This window comes from Aplidium turbinatum, chromosome 1 (assembly GCF_918807975.1).
Source record: "Aplidium turbinatum chromosome 1, kaAplTurb1.1, whole genome shotgun sequence".
Lineage (NCBI taxonomy): Eukaryota > Metazoa > Chordata > Ascidiacea > Aplousobranchia > Polyclinidae > Aplidium > Aplidium turbinatum.
The window spans coordinates 24,448,872-24,466,323 of record NC_137472.1 but is presented as its reverse complement, the minus strand read 5'-3'; the positions used below and the strand labels follow the sequence as shown (position 1 = coordinate 24,466,323).

The 17,452-nt window shown below is 38.4% G+C and overlaps 1 protein-coding gene and 1 pseudogene across 1 annotated transcript in view; both read left to right on the top strand.

Annotated features, from left to right (window-relative positions):
- The window catches only part of LOC145770977 (ubiquitin carboxyl-terminal hydrolase 7-like), a 163,712-nt gene that overhangs the window by 48,690 nt on the left and 97,570 nt on the right, over nucleotides 1-17,452 (top strand). The gene's annotated exons all lie outside the window — the stretch shown is intronic.
- On the top strand, nucleotides 1,955-2,052 carry LOC145784817 (U6 spliceosomal RNA; annotated as a pseudogene).

Here is a 17,452-nt window from a genome sequence, read left to right as displayed (position 1 = left end):
CATATTGATAGTCTTAACAGTAGATAAAATTATGTCACACCAGCTACTAAAGCTTTGTCTGCAGTTGAGCAGATATTCTAGATTCAGTCACATTTTAGTTTTTAGAATTTAAAAAAGACCGAGGTTCATGTAGATGATTGGTTGTCCTTTATAAATTATTATAGTTAAAGTTAATGGTATAGAGCAGAGGTCACCAACCTTTTTTACATGCGGGCCACTTTGGCACTAAGGAGAGCTGTGGCGGGCCGCACTAATAGAATTTTAGGTAGGTTGACTCTTATGCTAGAAAAGAACGCATTTCGTACCCAGTATCCAGCGTTACATGTTGTTCATATTTATGTTACAATACCGCAGCAACAAAATTAATCGAACAACGCTACTGCTAGGCCAAGCTTCTTTTACAACACGTTTGACTATTTTATAAATGCCTGATAAACGAGGCCACTTGTTTTGCGCATTTATAGCATGTGGAATATTTATAGCATGTAGCATATAGAATGTGGAAAGTGGGTACATGCAAGATGTGCTAATTTCAGAGAGAGCCGCAACAAGATTGGCGAAGTGTTTTGTTTGTGGGAAATGCAGTAAAGGAAGGAATGAAGTGGAAGGCCATGATGATGAGTTCTGCCATGGCATCGAAACAGTGACAGACTTCTGTTATCTGGGTGATCGGATAAATAGAAGTGGTGGATGTGAAGCAGCGGTAACAACAAGGGCAAGATTGGGCTGGGCAAAGTTCAGGGAATGTGGGGAAATGTTGCATGGTAGAAAATTTTCACTAAGGATGAAAGGAAAAGTATATCGGAGCTGTGTGCGGCCTGCAATGCTATATGGTAGCGAGACATGGGTATTGAGAGAGAGTGAACTGGCAATCCTGAGAAGAACGGAAAGGTCAATGGGGAGAGCAATGTGTGGGGTGAAAACGAGAAGGGAAAAAAGGACTGAAGAATTGTTGGATATGCTAGAGATGAGAGAGACCATAGACCAACTGGCAAGGGCAAATGGAGTAAGATGGTATGGACATGTGATAAGAAGGGAGGAAGGAAGTTTTCTTAGAAAGGCACTAGATCTAAAGGTGGATGGGAAGAGGAAACGCGGTCGTCCAAAAAGAACGTGGAAACAACAAGTGAAGGATGAATTTTAAAAAGTCGGACTGAAGGAGGAAGATGCAAGGGACAGGGTGAAATGGAGAAAAGGGGTTAAAACAATTGCTGCGCAGAAACAATCGGCCACCCCCACTATTGGGGAACAAACCGACGATGGACTATGATGATGATGATGATAGCGAGGCCAGCGGTTTCATCAGAATATTCATCGCCCAGCAAGAGTGGTGTTGTCACTTCGCTTCACTAAAGATATTTTGCAATTAACAGCTGCAGTAACCAAGAAAATGCTTGACACATCGCAGTACAGGCAACAATAGTGACCTGCTAATATATCAGCAAAAAATAGGCTCCAATAACAGGAAAAAAAACCAGGCACCATGAAACAAACGCTTGTGGAAATCACCGAAAAATCGTAATTCATGAACAGTCTTTCTTCTAAAAAAGCAATGAGTTGGTTGTTCATCCTTTTTGTGAGAGTCTATAAAACCGTCTTTCTTTCATTATAGACAGCTGTCACTTGCGGTGCTCGTCAGCGTGGCAAGAATTTGTTGATTAACAACATTTTGCAGTACTTGCTTCGGCAGTAAGGTGAAGGTAAAGGTGGTCCCATACTTGATTCAAGTGTCGGGTATGAGAAGATAAGGTTCTCATTGTACTAAGCCTTCGGCACTAAGGAGAGTAGGGTGGCCAGTTCCTTTCTCTCGGCCGCCTTTACTTCAGCAACTACGTCCACCCAATTTATTACACCCTGGGTAGAGGTGAGCGGTGTTTTTCAACAACCAGCATAAGCGGGGAGTCGAACTATATTGCGTGATTGGAAAGCCAACGCCTTATCCGTTGCGCCATCCCACCGCTTCGGCAGTACATATACTAAAATTGGAACGATACAGAGAAGATTAGCATGGTCTCTGCGCAAGGATGACACGTAAAATCGTTCCATATTTCTTTTAAAAAAAAACATTTTGCAGTAGGCTACTAAGCTAGATATTTTCATAGTACAATCAAAAAAAGTCTTTAAATGTATATATAATATTTTGCCAATTTATTATAAATTGAGTTGGCACACCTACCTATTTTGCTAACAAAAACTTGCATAAAGAGAACACTGCTCGTGAATCACAATAACGGTGAAACGCACACTAGTGTTTACTTGACATTTGCAAACTTAAAATAAGCAACCCTATGCTCACAGACATTTTCGAAATTCGAAAACAGACATTTTAATCAACCACTGGGACAGTGCGGCTGGACATCACATTGGAACTGGGTTTTTTTTTTCGGTCATTTATCGGTCATTGACCGATTTTTTAGCAAAATGTCCGAAAAAAATATAGTCAATTCGGTCAAAATGTCCAAAAAATATATAGTCAAGTTGAGTTTCGCTGATGAACGTTGAAGAAAGTTTTCTCAGATAAAACACGACAACGTTTCTCAGCGAAACTTAATGTTGTAGCTCATAGGCGCCTAACTATTTTTTTGGCCGTGGGGGCGAAAGCGTGTTTCATCTGCAGCAATGTAAATTCAGCAAAATGTCACGCAGATGGATGACATAATTATGTCGTCACACTACGATTGCTTTTATTGCCACACTCGGAGTTATCGCTACGTTCGACCTACCGTTAATTATTATAACAAAACTCGACCACTTCGGTTAAGCAAACACATGTCATGCGTCTGCGTAAACTAGCAGTTTAGCAACGAATTAGATTTATTACCATGAAACAAGAGACGAAAAGGTTTACTAAAAAGTAAAAGGTATACTGTAAATAGAATGACAATGTCTTGAAAATGGAATGCAAATACTAACTTGATTATATGCTTGAAAATGTACCTGTTGAAAGTAAAATCATTCACGTTTACATCAATTCAACAGCACGTCACCTTGAATAAATTTAGAAGTTGCTCACATCCGTAAACAGCTCTTGAAAAATAGTTACGGAGACGTTTGATTATAGCTCCCTTTTCACTACAATATCGCAACTTATGACTGACCTGCTTTCAACTTTATGACTGACCTGTTTTCGCGTTGCAGATGAAACAAAAGATGCGCATATTCCCCCCTTTGATCAGGTTTCTATGGCAACGGTCGTGTGTGCGTCATGCAGTTTGCGCGAGTTCGTTGTTGCGTTGATTATTCCGCATGTGCGCAATGCGGTTTGTACCAGCCCTTGTTGCGTTGGTTGGTGTTCAGTGTTCACGTCGTGCCGAGACTGCAAGTTCATTTTCACAGCGAGCGGTTTACTGCCACGACAATTCACTGCAGAGGTTTCGACTTTCAAAAGCGACATCGAGTCTGTTTGCAAGCACATAAAGCTAAACGCACGCTCCGTCTACGTAGCAAATTATGTTGTTTTTGGGTGCATTCAACATCTGATGACATTGAATCGACACAAAATGGTAGATTTTTGCTATGTTGCAGGCAGCAAAATCAGTCATTTTTACATTGATTCAACGTCTGCAGACGTTAAATCAATGTAAAAATGACAGATTTTGTCTGGTGTGGAATTGTAGCATCGCTACTCGTTCTAGTGATCATTTATCGCAAAGCTGTTGCGGTTTGCATTCAAAAAATGTTGTCCTGCTGCCGATCGCTAGTTCATCTATTGTTTTATGTATCAATACCGCATAAAAAGTCGGCGCCTATGTTGTAGCTAGTCAGGAAGTGCAAATTTTGGTTTGTATCAGCTACTTGAAAGGAAATATTTTCCTCAGAAAAAATGACCGAAATAAATAAAAAATGACCGAATTTTTTCAAGTCATTTCGGACAAATGACCGAAAAGTGTCAGCGAAAAAAAAAACCCAGCATTGGAATAACTTTAAGCAACCCCCACCTAGAACTACAATCTGATTGGTCGGTCGGTGGAATCGCATGCAAAGCGAAAATATGCTTGACGGAAAGTATTTTTTGCTTTCGTGCTTTTTAACTCCTCAAGAAAAGTATGTTTGGTTATACTTGTATGCTGATACTTTCCGCGGGTCGCAGCGATACAGCGTGGCGGGCCGCATGCGGCCCGCGGGCCTCCAGTTGGTGACCCCTGGTATAGAGCTTTACTCAAGTTAAACTACAGATATAAACATATTTTTGAAGCGCTCCTTAAAAATAATCCTGACTGCTATTTTCTATTGCAAAGAGAAGATCATACACTGAGTAATAATAATGACAACAAGAGCAAAGACTGACAGTGACATACCTGGCATAGGTCAGCCAATTGTAAATTGTATTGGAAACAAGTTACCATCAAAACAAGAAGCTTTGCAGCTTTTTTTCAATTATCACAATTCAGAAAAGAAAACCGTGAAGGAAAGTATGTCTATCCATTGTGATAAAGTGTGTTATGGACCTCTAGCTGAAGGCAGCTATTCCAACTTCAACAGATTGTTATGCCGAAAAGAAAGTTGAAAAGTTATTTCAGCACTGGAAATCTTTGCAAAAGGGGTTCAACATAGGCGCCGACTTTTCAAAAAACCTTGGGGGGCGAGAAAGGTGATGACGTCATAACCATAACGCTATTTTACTTAATTAAAATAGTCTTTGATTAAGCTTAGTGTCTTGCTTATATTGGCACCTAGGTCGCAAACCGAATTTATTAGAACCGCTGCTTGAAACGATTAGTTTTACGCATGCAGTACGCCTAGTCGTAATAATTTTGATATTGTTAGCTCATAATTGGAACAGTTGGAAAACAAGCCAATTCATTTCCCATTCGTGCGAGTGAATAACAACGATCAAGACAGTGAAGTTATCGAAATAAAACGCAAAAAATCATGATTTCAAGCAGAGTGAAAACCCGCCATCAGTTTTATTAGCTTCATTTCGCTCGTTTTGTTAATTACTTACCTTCAAAGCGTTAACAACGGCGAAGTGTTTTCTCTTCTGTTTTTTATCAAAAGTCTTTATAGTCTTTTATCGAATACTGTATAATACGTTAATTTGTAGTGATTCAAACTTAATTTTCCAATTTAATGATTTCTTGTCAATTCTAAACTTTATGCACTTGTTGAGCAATATGCAAAGCTCACGAGACAAAACAGCGGAAAGAGCTGCTTTAAGAGATCAGTTTTTTTAATTTTTGAGTGTAGGATATAATCGTTCTTATTACGTAACATTCCATGATCGTTGAAGTTGGTGTAAAACCTTAACGGCTGCATAAAACAATGATGTCAGGTTGGCTTGGTGATAATAGCGGTAAGAGACGTCGTTAATGCAAGCAATATCTGCCACCTTTTCATTTATCGGTTTTCGATTTAATTCTCACACATTGCGAACAAAACAATGCGTTCTGTTGAGTCATAATTGATCTCACAGCTGGAAGACCTCGTTGAAAATAGCGCGTCTAATTTAGCTGGTTTACTTAATATTGCCGTGAATAGTTACGTGCCTATTCCAGCAGCATAAGTTACTCTACCATCTATTTTGAAATTTCCACACCGTATGACTCTATGAGAAAGCCATGCGATCAACTGCTGTTGTGCGGGCAAGAGCAACGTAGGCTATTTTTCGCTTTCGGCATTCTTTAAGTCTGTTTAAATGATCAAAATCTCTTTCGCGAAGGGTTTTATCTTTGAAACACCACTTGTAATAACCATTTTTGTTGCCCCTCAACCATGAATTTACGGGGGGCCGGCGCCCCCGTAAGTCGGCGCGTATGGGGTTCAAAGCAAGATCAAAACTGCAAATTGAAAAAGAGAAGCAATATGAAGATGATATTTAAAGACTTTTTGACATTGCTCAAAAAGATGCTCTCACTAAGGGTAAATGAGTATGAGCAGCATGATGCAGGTTTATCGCAAGAAGCCATGAAAACATTTTCGAGGCACTTGTGGTATATAAGTGAAGAACTTGTGGGCCTGGCATTTTTTGATGATGCTGTTTCTGTTACTCTAAAAAAAAGCCATGGTTTCCGCGTTAACTCATCAAAGCAGTACACTTTCAAAGCGTCTTTCCCGAGTACCAGATGATATTTCATCAAAAGATCTGTCGCACTTTGTCACATCAAACATATCGGAGCTGTGTGCGGCCTGCAATGCTATATGGCAGCGAGACATGGGCATTGAGAGAGAGTGAACTGGCAATCCTGAGAAGAACGGAAATGTTAATGGTGAGAGCAATGTGTGGGGTGAAAACGAGAAGGGAAAAAAGGACTGAAGAATTGTTGGATATGCTAGAGATGAGAGAGACCATAGACCAACTGGCAAGGGCAAATGGAGTAAGATGGTATGGACATGTGATAAGAAGGGAGGAAGGAAGTTTTCTTAGAAAGGCACTAGATCTAAAGGTGGATGGGAAGAGGAAACGCGGTCGTCCAAGAAGAACGTGGATACAACAAGTGAAGGATGAATTTAAAAAAGTCGGACTGAAGGAGGAAGATACAACGGACAGGGTGAAATGGAGAAAAGGGATTAAAACAGTTGCTGCGCAGAAACAATCGGCCACCCCCACTATTGGGGAACAAACTGACGATGGATTATGATGATGATGAAACACCATGAGATTTTTCCAGATTTTCAACTTACCATGTGACTTTCTGAAGGTGGAAATCACATCATGGAATGTTGATGACAATTATAAGAAAGCGCAAGCCATTGTTGGTGGGCTCCATGTAATCAATGACTTTGCTGAAAGAGCAAATTCAATACATTCTACAAGTTGCGGAACAGCACCAGCATGCTCTTCCGACTTGCAGCAAAAAAAAAATCTTCAGATAGTGTATCAGTCCCCAGACTGAATTGTATCATGTATTTATCTTTAGAATGCACTAATTAATCTTGTTGTGAGTTAAATTTATAGTTTTCCAGTAATATACTTTGGAGTTATAATGATGCACGAAGCATAGCGCTAGAAAATTATATCAGTGTTTCCTACTGCAGAGTGGGATGAGAGTACAGTATTCTTACATATCATTTTCTCATGTTTATTGTTTGTTCTGCCATGATGTGTTATTGTGTTATGTCTTTTTAAAGTACAATTGCAAATGCTACTTTATCATGGGTGGGTTTCGTAAATCACTCAATTTATTAAGTTTTCACCCGTAATCTGGCACCTCTAAAGATTCTAAACCTTTATCAAATTGTTTCAAACTTTTAGGGAAATGTTTTTATATAAAATGGAACCAAATAGAAGTGTGTGCACTACAATTTTTTAAGTTTGAAATTTTTGCGTACATTTGAGGACCACCCTAGTGTCCGGTCTGAGCAGCTATCTCGGTGGAAAAATTAAATGTCACGGCGGACACACCTTAAACTTTATCTTGATTGTTCTTCGTCATTTGAGAACTATAGTTAAGGTTTAGTCGCCTTTTTAAAGTTTCAGTGAAGTGACTCTGAAAGGCTTTCATCAGACCAACGACGTGCGCTTGAAGAGTCAAAGCGCAGTGTAGCTGCTTAATACGCCGCAGAACTGATTAAATTTCACCGAACAAGTTCGTGTGGTTTCTTGCGTCACAATGTTGTGGGCACGAGTCAGAAAACTTCTACACAAACGCTACTATCTTCTCCTGTGCAAAGTTTCACTAGGCTTTTATCTTTATGTTTTTAAGTGCGAATTTTCCCAGAGCCTTTTCTTTCTTACTGTAATGCCAAGAGTTAACAAATTTTGCCGCATCTTGCTGTTAATGGCCTACTCGTATTAATTTTATAACTAACCTTGCCTTATAAATATTACTCGTAGATCAAAGCCGGCATTGTGACGTAAGACTTGAACTAAGTAGCGTGTGATTAGTGAAGAAGTACTGGTACTCCCATCGATTCTTAGCGAAGAACTCACCTTTGTTACTCTGATTAAATGTCATCAATCGTTGAAGCAACGTGAAAATCGAAAGTTTTCCTGCTTGAATGGAAGCCAAGGGATACAGTATTTAAATCTTCCAGATGCGCACTAGAATGCGGTACACGACAACTGGGCAAGACAAACTGGGCGAGACCAGGTGGGCGACGAGTCAAGTGGGCGACTGACCAAGTGTGCGACGAATCAAGTGGGCGACGAGCCAAGTGGGCGACGAGCCAAGTGGGCAACGATCCAACTGGGCGACGGCAGCGAAAGTTTAGTCGTTCAGAACGGTGGTGACATATATAATTTATGCGTGAGAACTCTCATTGCCTCCCTTCCACAACTCAATCATTGTATTTTAAAGTAAAAATTAAAAGTAATATTTTATAATCTAAGACAGAAAATATGACTTAATAAAAACTGACAAGTTCAATGACTTCAACCACTCTTTACCCATTCGTTTGTCTGTTTTCTGAGGGGTTTCTCTTAAGCTTCACGATAAACCGTGACGTCGCAAAGAAACTAGATAAATTACATATGTCACCATCGTTCCGAACGGCTAAACTTTTGCTACCATCGCCCACTTGGTCTGTCGCCCACTTGGTCCGTCGCCCACTTGGTCCTTCGCCCACTTGACTCGTCGCCCACCTAGTCTCGCCCAAGTGGGTATCGCCCAGTTGTCGTATACCGCTAGAATGAGCACGAAATAATATTCTCGCAACAATTGTTCGTGCTATGCAATGACGATTTGTATCGCTAGTGCACTGTGTCATTTCTCGGCGGACAAATATGACCGATCTAGATGGTATTTCTCGCGGACATCACATGCTGTGACGGCGGACACGTCCGCCGTGAATTTCTGCAGACTTTACTGGGAATAGCACCTAAATAAACGGGCACCACAGTGTGCGCGCCTATTTGATCGGCGCCTAACTGTCTGCGCCTAAAAGACATGGACCCTTTAATTTAGTGTATACACCAGTGGCTGCTTGTGATCAGTTGTAATTGAGTGGCTGTAATCTTGATTCAATGTGTTTATTTGCCAATGATGATGTTGGACTTTTAAAAGATAGCGGCCTACAAGATATCTTGGTGAACTGGTTTATAAGTAGATTATGGTTTTGCTACTTTTGGGAGAATCCGATTCAGAGAAGGAGACAGTTTTTTTTTGGAGAACGCCTTTTTCGGAGAATTGTAAAATAACAGCGGCATATGTATATTGAATGGAATTAGCTTATGTATATACAATAGAGAAATGAATGATCACCCAATTTAAAAGTTAGTTTTAACAATCTTTCCTTCTGTTGCTTAACATTAAGGTGTTTTTATAGCCTACCGGTTCCTGATAATTGCTTGCGATATGGTGATAGCCGGCCATAGTCCAGCACCACAAGAGTTGAAAAATATAGAGATGCTGACGACCGCATCAAGAAACTTGTTGTTTGCTTCGATGGGCATAGCAATGTTCCACCTCAGTCCATGTGGGACTTTCTATGTAGTATCAGCCATAATTTCCAAATGGACGCATGAACTGTTATTTTTTGTTTGTTTTGTTATTTGACATCGATTGAATCATCTCCGGCGTATTTGTATTGACTTGTTAAACTAGGGATTGGAATTTTCTAATAGTTGAGGATTCGAATATATTCTAAGTTTGCATACAGATGGCGACGTAGGATACTTGTCAATTTTATGTGAGCAAACATTTTAATTTAATAGTTCAAAAATAAATTTAATTCGCTTTTTATTATTCGCAAAATTTCAATTTATTTTTCTTTGTCAGAATGCAAATGAATCGATATTGTGGAATAAAATACAAAATTCTCTAACTAAAGAGAAGGCGCTGTTGGATTTTAAAAAATCTCCGAAAAGTGCTTTCTCCGAAAAAGGCTGTCTCCGAATCGGGATTTCTCCGAATTGGTTTCTCCGAAACGAGCCATTCCGGTAGATTATAGCTCAACTAAAAACCTCTCACTTAAGTTTTAGTATCAGTGATGCAGCCAAGTGTCAACTGGCAAGCTATATTCATAATACAACCTTACAAAATAATTATATTTAGGTAAGTTAGGTAGTTTTCATTACTGAGTGACTTAATTACCAACTCAGCCTCCCACTAACTCTCTATTATTCAATCACAAACAATGTGATTGTCTTTCTGATTACCATTCACAGTTGGGTCTGTTATACTTGCTGTCCCATCAACTATAAAATTTTAATGCATTGCCAGGACCAGACCTGAACCTAAAAAGAAAGGCCTACAACGCCATGAAGGAGAATGCCCAACTTACTCGTGCTGCCATTTGGTTAATGTCACAGTCAATGAAAATATAGAGCCTTGTAGCAATAGCTAGTTCTAGAGATGTACTGATACCAATATTTTGGCCGATACCGATATCACTACTTTAGGCCGATACCTATATTTTGGCCGATACTTTAGTGTTACAAAAAGAAGCAATTTTAGTATTTGCAAGTAATTATATCAAATGCTAAGTTTTACCTTATTTGCATAAAACTTAAAGCTCAAGATCAAAAGTAAAACCACAAGATCTTGTGCTAAAACACAAGCCGTGGCACCACCGCGACTGACACAGTGACAAATTAGTTTAAAACCAAAAAATCCCCTAAATTCAAAATTAGTTGTGTTTAAGTTTGGCGCCTACAATAAATAAATTCCAAAATTCACCACAAAGCCAACCAACTTTGGAAATTTATAGAACAGCAAGGGGAACTTCAAATAGGCAACATTAGGTGCCAAAGGGGGCATTATTACGTCATTATAAGTGACAATGAACGGATTTGGAAGTTATTGGCACTTAAAGATTCAAGAATCCAATCCCAACTCAATGTTGTGTCATAATAGTAGCTTTTAGTTATGAAAGGGCACCGTGATTGAGGACTGGGGTATAAGGAAAGAAACATTACATCATAATTGGGGTTTCTGAAAAATTAATGAAGGGTTTGCGCAAACTCTCCAAATTAATAGGCTGTTATAACGGATCATAAGATGTAAAATGTAAACCAAGTCATTTGTGTAGTGGTACAAAAACTATTCGACAAGTAATGTGCAACCTAAGGGTGGTAGGCACTTTAACATGTACTGATATCCCAGTGAACCACGAACCATCAACCAATCAGAAGCTACGCTGTTCATGACGTCATCAAGGTTGCGTTTCTCGGAACAAAGGAAAAATGCAACTTCCCACCACTGCTATTGCTCTTGTTTGTTGTGTAATTACTAGGGGTATGCAGTACTAGGTCATATTTTCAAAACCAGCTTGCCTGTCTTTTTTGGGTGTATTTTAGTCTAATTAAGCTAAATGTGAAAACAATTTTGAACTTTTTTTTATTTTTGGCGGTTTGCACCCTAAAAAACCGAAACGAGCCATAATTTCCCCTAAAAATTCATCGCACCACATGATTTTTCAATAAAATTGACTGCAGACCTTCTAGAAAGTTGCTTAATGTCTCTATTCCTACTAATTACTACCGAAGGATTCCAAATATAGCATTAGTTTTGTCCTATCTCTTATAGATTTTGAAGTATTCGCAAAATGTTCTGATGGTGAGTCGATTTTGGACATTATTTTGAAAAGATATTTTCTCAGATAAGCGCGGATTTTCTCTAAGACTGTTGTTTTTTGTATATGAGGACCGGAAAAACATCATCAGACTATTTGTTGAAACATACAAAAGATTGGCATCTACAATACCTAAGGACGTCTCTCATAAAGATCTGTGGCAGAAAACTGACTCTATCATGACTAATTCTGTGAGTAAAAATCTAACTATTGAACAGGAAGTTACAAAACTTCTGGAATCAACTCTTCTCCACCCAACCATCCACTGTGCAAATCCCATCCTGTTGAAGCATTTGATCGATCTAATCTATCTGTCCTAGCTGCAATAGAGAACAATCTTGAGATAAGCATAAAACTTGAAGGCATCAACCCAGCTGTGAAAACATTTCTTTGTGGTAAAACAACTGTCGTTGAGTGTGCCATCACATCCATTTTGAAACTGGTTAGTCATGAAAAATCAGCACGAAGTTCTAACCAAGCTGATCTCTTACAAAGAGAAAGTCAGGTCAAGCACATCACCATGTACTATGAACGGAGATTCACTTAACTTGGTTACTGTGCTGGATCTATCATTCAAAGCTTGTCTTATTTGAGAATGCTCCTTAATGAATTGCATTTGAGTAATCAGCATGTTGAAATAGCACGATTGCTGCTGAATTCAGAGTTTCTTTTTTGAGTTGGAAGTTCTTGCATACTTTACACACAAAGTAAAACTGCCATTCCTTTATTTTGTTGAAGTAAATTCACAACAAGAACTTCTGAAAACATTCCCCCAACTATATACAGATCTTCTTGCAAAAAAACTGTCATCCATTATCCTCATATCCCACTCGTCAACCCAACATCAGCTTTGTCAAAGAAGATGTTGCAAAAGATGTGCAGTTGCTGCTGAGGTTGATAAACAGGCTGGTAGAGAATATGGCTTTGGAAAGTATCGTCTTGGAAACAATCTCGTGAAACAGAACTCAACTTATTGACCACAGAACACCTTAGAAGTGGGTTACCAACTAATAATCTTGAAGTTGAGCAGCAGTTTCCAAATACAGAAACAAGAATTTCACTGCCAAAGGAATTAGAAATGACTGTAGCCTACTCTTCTCTTATCGAATTCTTTCCGTAAAGATACAGGCAATGGCTTCAATGATGTTGTCAAAGTACTAAATGATATGGAAAACAAATGGTACAATGAACAGAAGCAGCTTTTATCAGGATTGTTGAAAAAATCGGCAAGGGCAAGAAAAAGAGTCAGTACACAAAGGGTCTCCAGCTTGCAAAGGATGGGGTAGCCCCGCAACCAGTGTTGAGGAGCTTCACCAATTAATTCTCCGCTCACATCCTGACATGAAAGAAAAGATTGTACAAAATTATACGAAATTGCTATACTATCGCGATACGCACAAGTGTGATGTTTTGGACAATCCAACTATGTTCAAAGTCAACAAGAGCTTACATGAAGAGAGATTAGTCAACCTTTGTACTCTTTTGGCTGGACAAGAATCTTCTTATTCTAGTGCCCTATTGCCAACACCCAGAGATGCTGAGGTGGCTCTTGAGTCTAATGTTGCAGAAGTTGGAACTGAAGATGATAGCCTATGGAAATTGAAATCGGAAAGTATTATGTTAGCCTACTCTAATCACTGAGAGTGAATTCAACACTTGGTGTATTGCTTCTTGTGAGAACAGGAATGAAGGGCACATTCCAAATGGATCATCTTGTGAGAATGAAAAAGGGAAACAATTTGTCATGGAAACATCCTAGAAAACCAGACACCCTAGATTTGCACTCAGCTTTTATTTTGGACTGTGATGTAAATGGAGAATGGGATGTTTCAAACAACAGATTTATGACATTATCCCTAAGAAATCTGCAAATGCTAGCATTTGATGAATGCAAAATAGCAGTACCATTTTATGGTTGAGAAGGTATCACTTCAAATGGTTGAATAAAGGTTCTTGATGAACCCAAATTTTGCACAAGTATTATGAACATTATTTTGTATATCATATACCGTATTAGATATTATATAGTTATATGTACAACATAGTAACACTGATTCGCATGTTATTTTCACAAGAGCTATGCCTAATGGGTACCCGTAAGTTGGTCGACAGGACGTTAGGTCGACAGAACGATTTATTTTAGGGTTAGTTAATTAACCTAACCCTAACCTAACTCTAACATGAATCGTTCTGTCGACCTAACGTCCTGTCGACCAAATGTCTTGTCGACCAAATGTCTTGTCGACCAAACGTCCTGTCGACCAATCGACCTTACACCGCCTAATGACCAGTAATACTTGCAATTTGTGCTTATATAAAAGCTAAAAAACATGTTTAGAGGTGCAACTAGCTTACATCAGTCATACAAGTAATGAATTTTTATGCTGGAGGATGATTATTTTTGCAAAAAGATAAAAAACTAACCATTAATTAGTGAAAAATGGGTTGCAGTTGAACATTTTCCCAAATATTTCTAAATTAACAAGGGATAGGACAAAACTAATGCTATATTTGGAATCCTTGGGTTGTAATCAGTAGGAATAGAGTCATCAAACAACTTTCTAAGTGGTCTACAGCAGATTTTATTAAGGAATAAAGTGACACGATAAATTTTTAGGGGAAATTATGGCTTGTTTCGGTTTTTTGGGGTGCAAAACGCCCAAAATAAAAAATTTTCAATTTTTTTCACATTTGGCCTAATTGGACTAAAATACAACCAAAAAAAGACAGGCAAGCTGGTTTTGCAAATATGACCCAAAATTCACACAGTACTGCCTACCCCTATAATTACCAAAAAAAATTGTAAAGTAATAATCAACTCTCTGTCTGAATGCTGAAATGGTCACAATTAGCCGGACAACCTAACATCTGATGGTTCGGGTTCGTTCAATTGGATATCAGTTTGTCAAAGGTCCTACCCTTAAGGGCGCTTGTCGTTTGGTTGAGAAGCTTTTGCTAGGCCAAGACTACCCAGATAGCAAAATGTATAATTCTGCATCGTTTTTATTTTGCTAAACGTTTAAAAAACCCATCTAACTTGGTTGTTTTTAGTAAGCTGGTTCTATCAGTTTGTGATTAAATTCCACCTTTTGTTGTAATAAACTCATCAAGCTTAAACAATGTCAGAGTAAGTAAGTAGGCAGCGCAACGAACTCCCACAGCCACAGTTATCACCACTTGCTGCTGACAAGTCAAAGAACATCTATGTCTATTTATGTTGCCTATTTGCGTTACATTTTTGTGTTTTTTTTTATAGTGATACTTGCTCTTCGCTATTTCTGTTACGTTTAGATGATGTCACATTATTATGCCCATTTGAGATATAATTTAATTCATGACGTTGTATGGATGAAAAACTTTTACAAGTTTTATACTCTGCTGATTGCTGAGAGTAAAAAAGAAACACAAATGATAAATATTGCAGAAATCGAGTCTCCTTACATAACTTAAGGATCGAACAACGCAAAACTGCTGAAACAAAACGTTTTGTTTAAGTGAAAGAATCACTGTAAGCAACCAATGTTAAAAGGTGCCCGCAAGAAGTCATGGGAGTGTGAGGGATCAAAAATTTGAACATGTTGTTATTTTTCTACATCAATGTGACGTTAGTTACTACTATAATAAAATTTTATCTTTGCTTCTGTAGAAAATCCGTATCAAACGCCTTTTTTACATGTTAAGTATCAGCCAAATTTTGCCGATGCTAATACTAAAAAAATGGCCGATATCACCAATACCGATGTATTGGTACATCTCTGCCTAGTTCTTTTGTGCAATCCCAGCAAGTGCATGTTTTTGAATGTGGCCAGAGCAACTAAAGATAACCAGGTTTAAGATTATAGTGTGTAATAAACTTACCTTTCTTATTCTGATGAGTAAATCTGCTTTATGTTGTCGAGTTGGATGAGTGAACAGACTGATTGCTTGACACTGTCTGCTTTGTATAGCGCTGAGGAGCAACGCAGTTTGCGATGTATACAGCGCTATGTAAAAAAGGCATTATTATTATTAGCATTACTAGTGCACATTAAAATGATAACCTACTGTACATCAGGGATATCTAAAGAAGGGAATACGAAGGCTTTTATTACGTCTGACAATAGAAGGGCTTTTGTTTATCGTAAATAATCTGTGTTTATCGTAAAATGACAATTGGCACCGATAGTAGTTTAAGAAATCTTGTTACTGATAACTTGCATTGCGCTATTAGCATCAGGCCTGGATATTCACAGCATGCTCATGGTTGCTTGTTAATTCAACAACCCACATACTTGCTTTACATCTAGCCTACTGCAAAGGCTTTGTTAAAAAAAAAAGCTTACTGGTAACTTTTCAACTGTCTTTGTAAACAAGTGTTTTTTAAATATGCTCTACATAATATTTGCTAACTGTCTTCTGTAGGTCATTGTACCCGCTGCACTACAAAACTTTCTACAATTTAAAAAAAAATTTAGTTAGCGTGGAGTATGACCACATACAGCATAGAGACGCATAAACGCTAATCAACATCTTTTTTCACACAGGAATAAAATGTTTGAAAAAAATCTACAACCAAAAACCAACAATGCATGAATGTAAAGTTGGGTTTGTAAACCCTTGCAGCATGCTTCACAACAAAACATGTAAACAAGAAACAGTACACATATAATGTTGATCTGGCAAATCAAGACGAAATAAGTTTTTGAGAAAAAGCTTTATTAACGTAGCAGTTGGTGTAAACCCTTGCATCATGAACACTGTCATGCCTTCAAACCTACATTCATGAAAATTCCTTTTTTATTACATTTCTTCAACCTGAAACAAAAGTAAGAACTGATATAGGCTACAGTGTTAACTGTTAAGGTGCGTCTACACAACGACTGTTTTCTTGGTTAAGCTAGCTAAACTTCTTGTTTGTTTAAGATAATCGCACTTTGTGCTGCTTACTTTTCAGCGAATAAGCGAGTGCCTGAGAAAAAATACGCTCCAGGGCGAAAAACTGAGTGCTTAAGCGAGTTCTCATGCTTAGAAATATTTTCGCCGCAAGACCTTATGTCTACACTCAGTAGTCTGGCTGCTAGTCAAGCAACTGGAAAGTTTGTAGTTGTTTTGCATTTGATGCTCCCAGTGTTCTCTGGCCACACCTGTTTCTAACTTTTTAACTTCACTAAGGTGTCAGAACACTTCTTTCTGAAGTAAATTGTGTGTTTGCAACCTTATCTTTTTACAGCATTTTTTACACAAGTTGAGTTCAGTTGCTTTTATTTCTGACCATGACCATCACAACAAAAATAACACACGTTAGCATTTGAAAGCAATTATTGAATCATTGAATAACTGCAACAACTCAAAGTGCCAACTCAGTCCGACTAGTTATTAAAAAACAGTTGGTTTACTTCTTGCTTTGGCACAAACTTTTTGAAACGTGACGTCATTGCGGTTGAAATACTCACGTGACCGCGGTTCAAGCAAGCAAAATCTTTTTACGAGATTGTGAGTGTAGACGAACCGAGCTTAAAACTAGCTTAAGCAAGAATTTCTAAGCAAGAACACTTTCTCGTGTAGACGTACCTTAACTGTAAAAAGCTTTTTTTGCATTAAGCACACAACCATAACTTTAATAAAACATCCAGACATGTTGTAATGCACTCTTTACATCACACGCAAACAACAGCATAACTTAAACATTGGAGTACATCTTTTACCTGCCAAATAGGTGTGCACACTATGGTATCAGGATACAAAATTACCTCTTGGTTCGTCTGTTGTACTTCCTATGCAATGTGCTGTAATCATTGCCCAATCACAGCAGTTTAGCTTCAAGTTAAGTGGTTGAAGTGGGTAGCCTATCCATGGCAGAGTTGTAGTTGCATCAACACAGCTACTGAATCCACTAATAACGGCAAGATAACAAGCAACTTTTTGATGACCAGTTTTATTTTCGACGTACGGTACTCAACTGCTCGATAGTTACAAACGCGATAATCATTCAAGCGTAGAGGCTATACTCTTTTCACCCAAA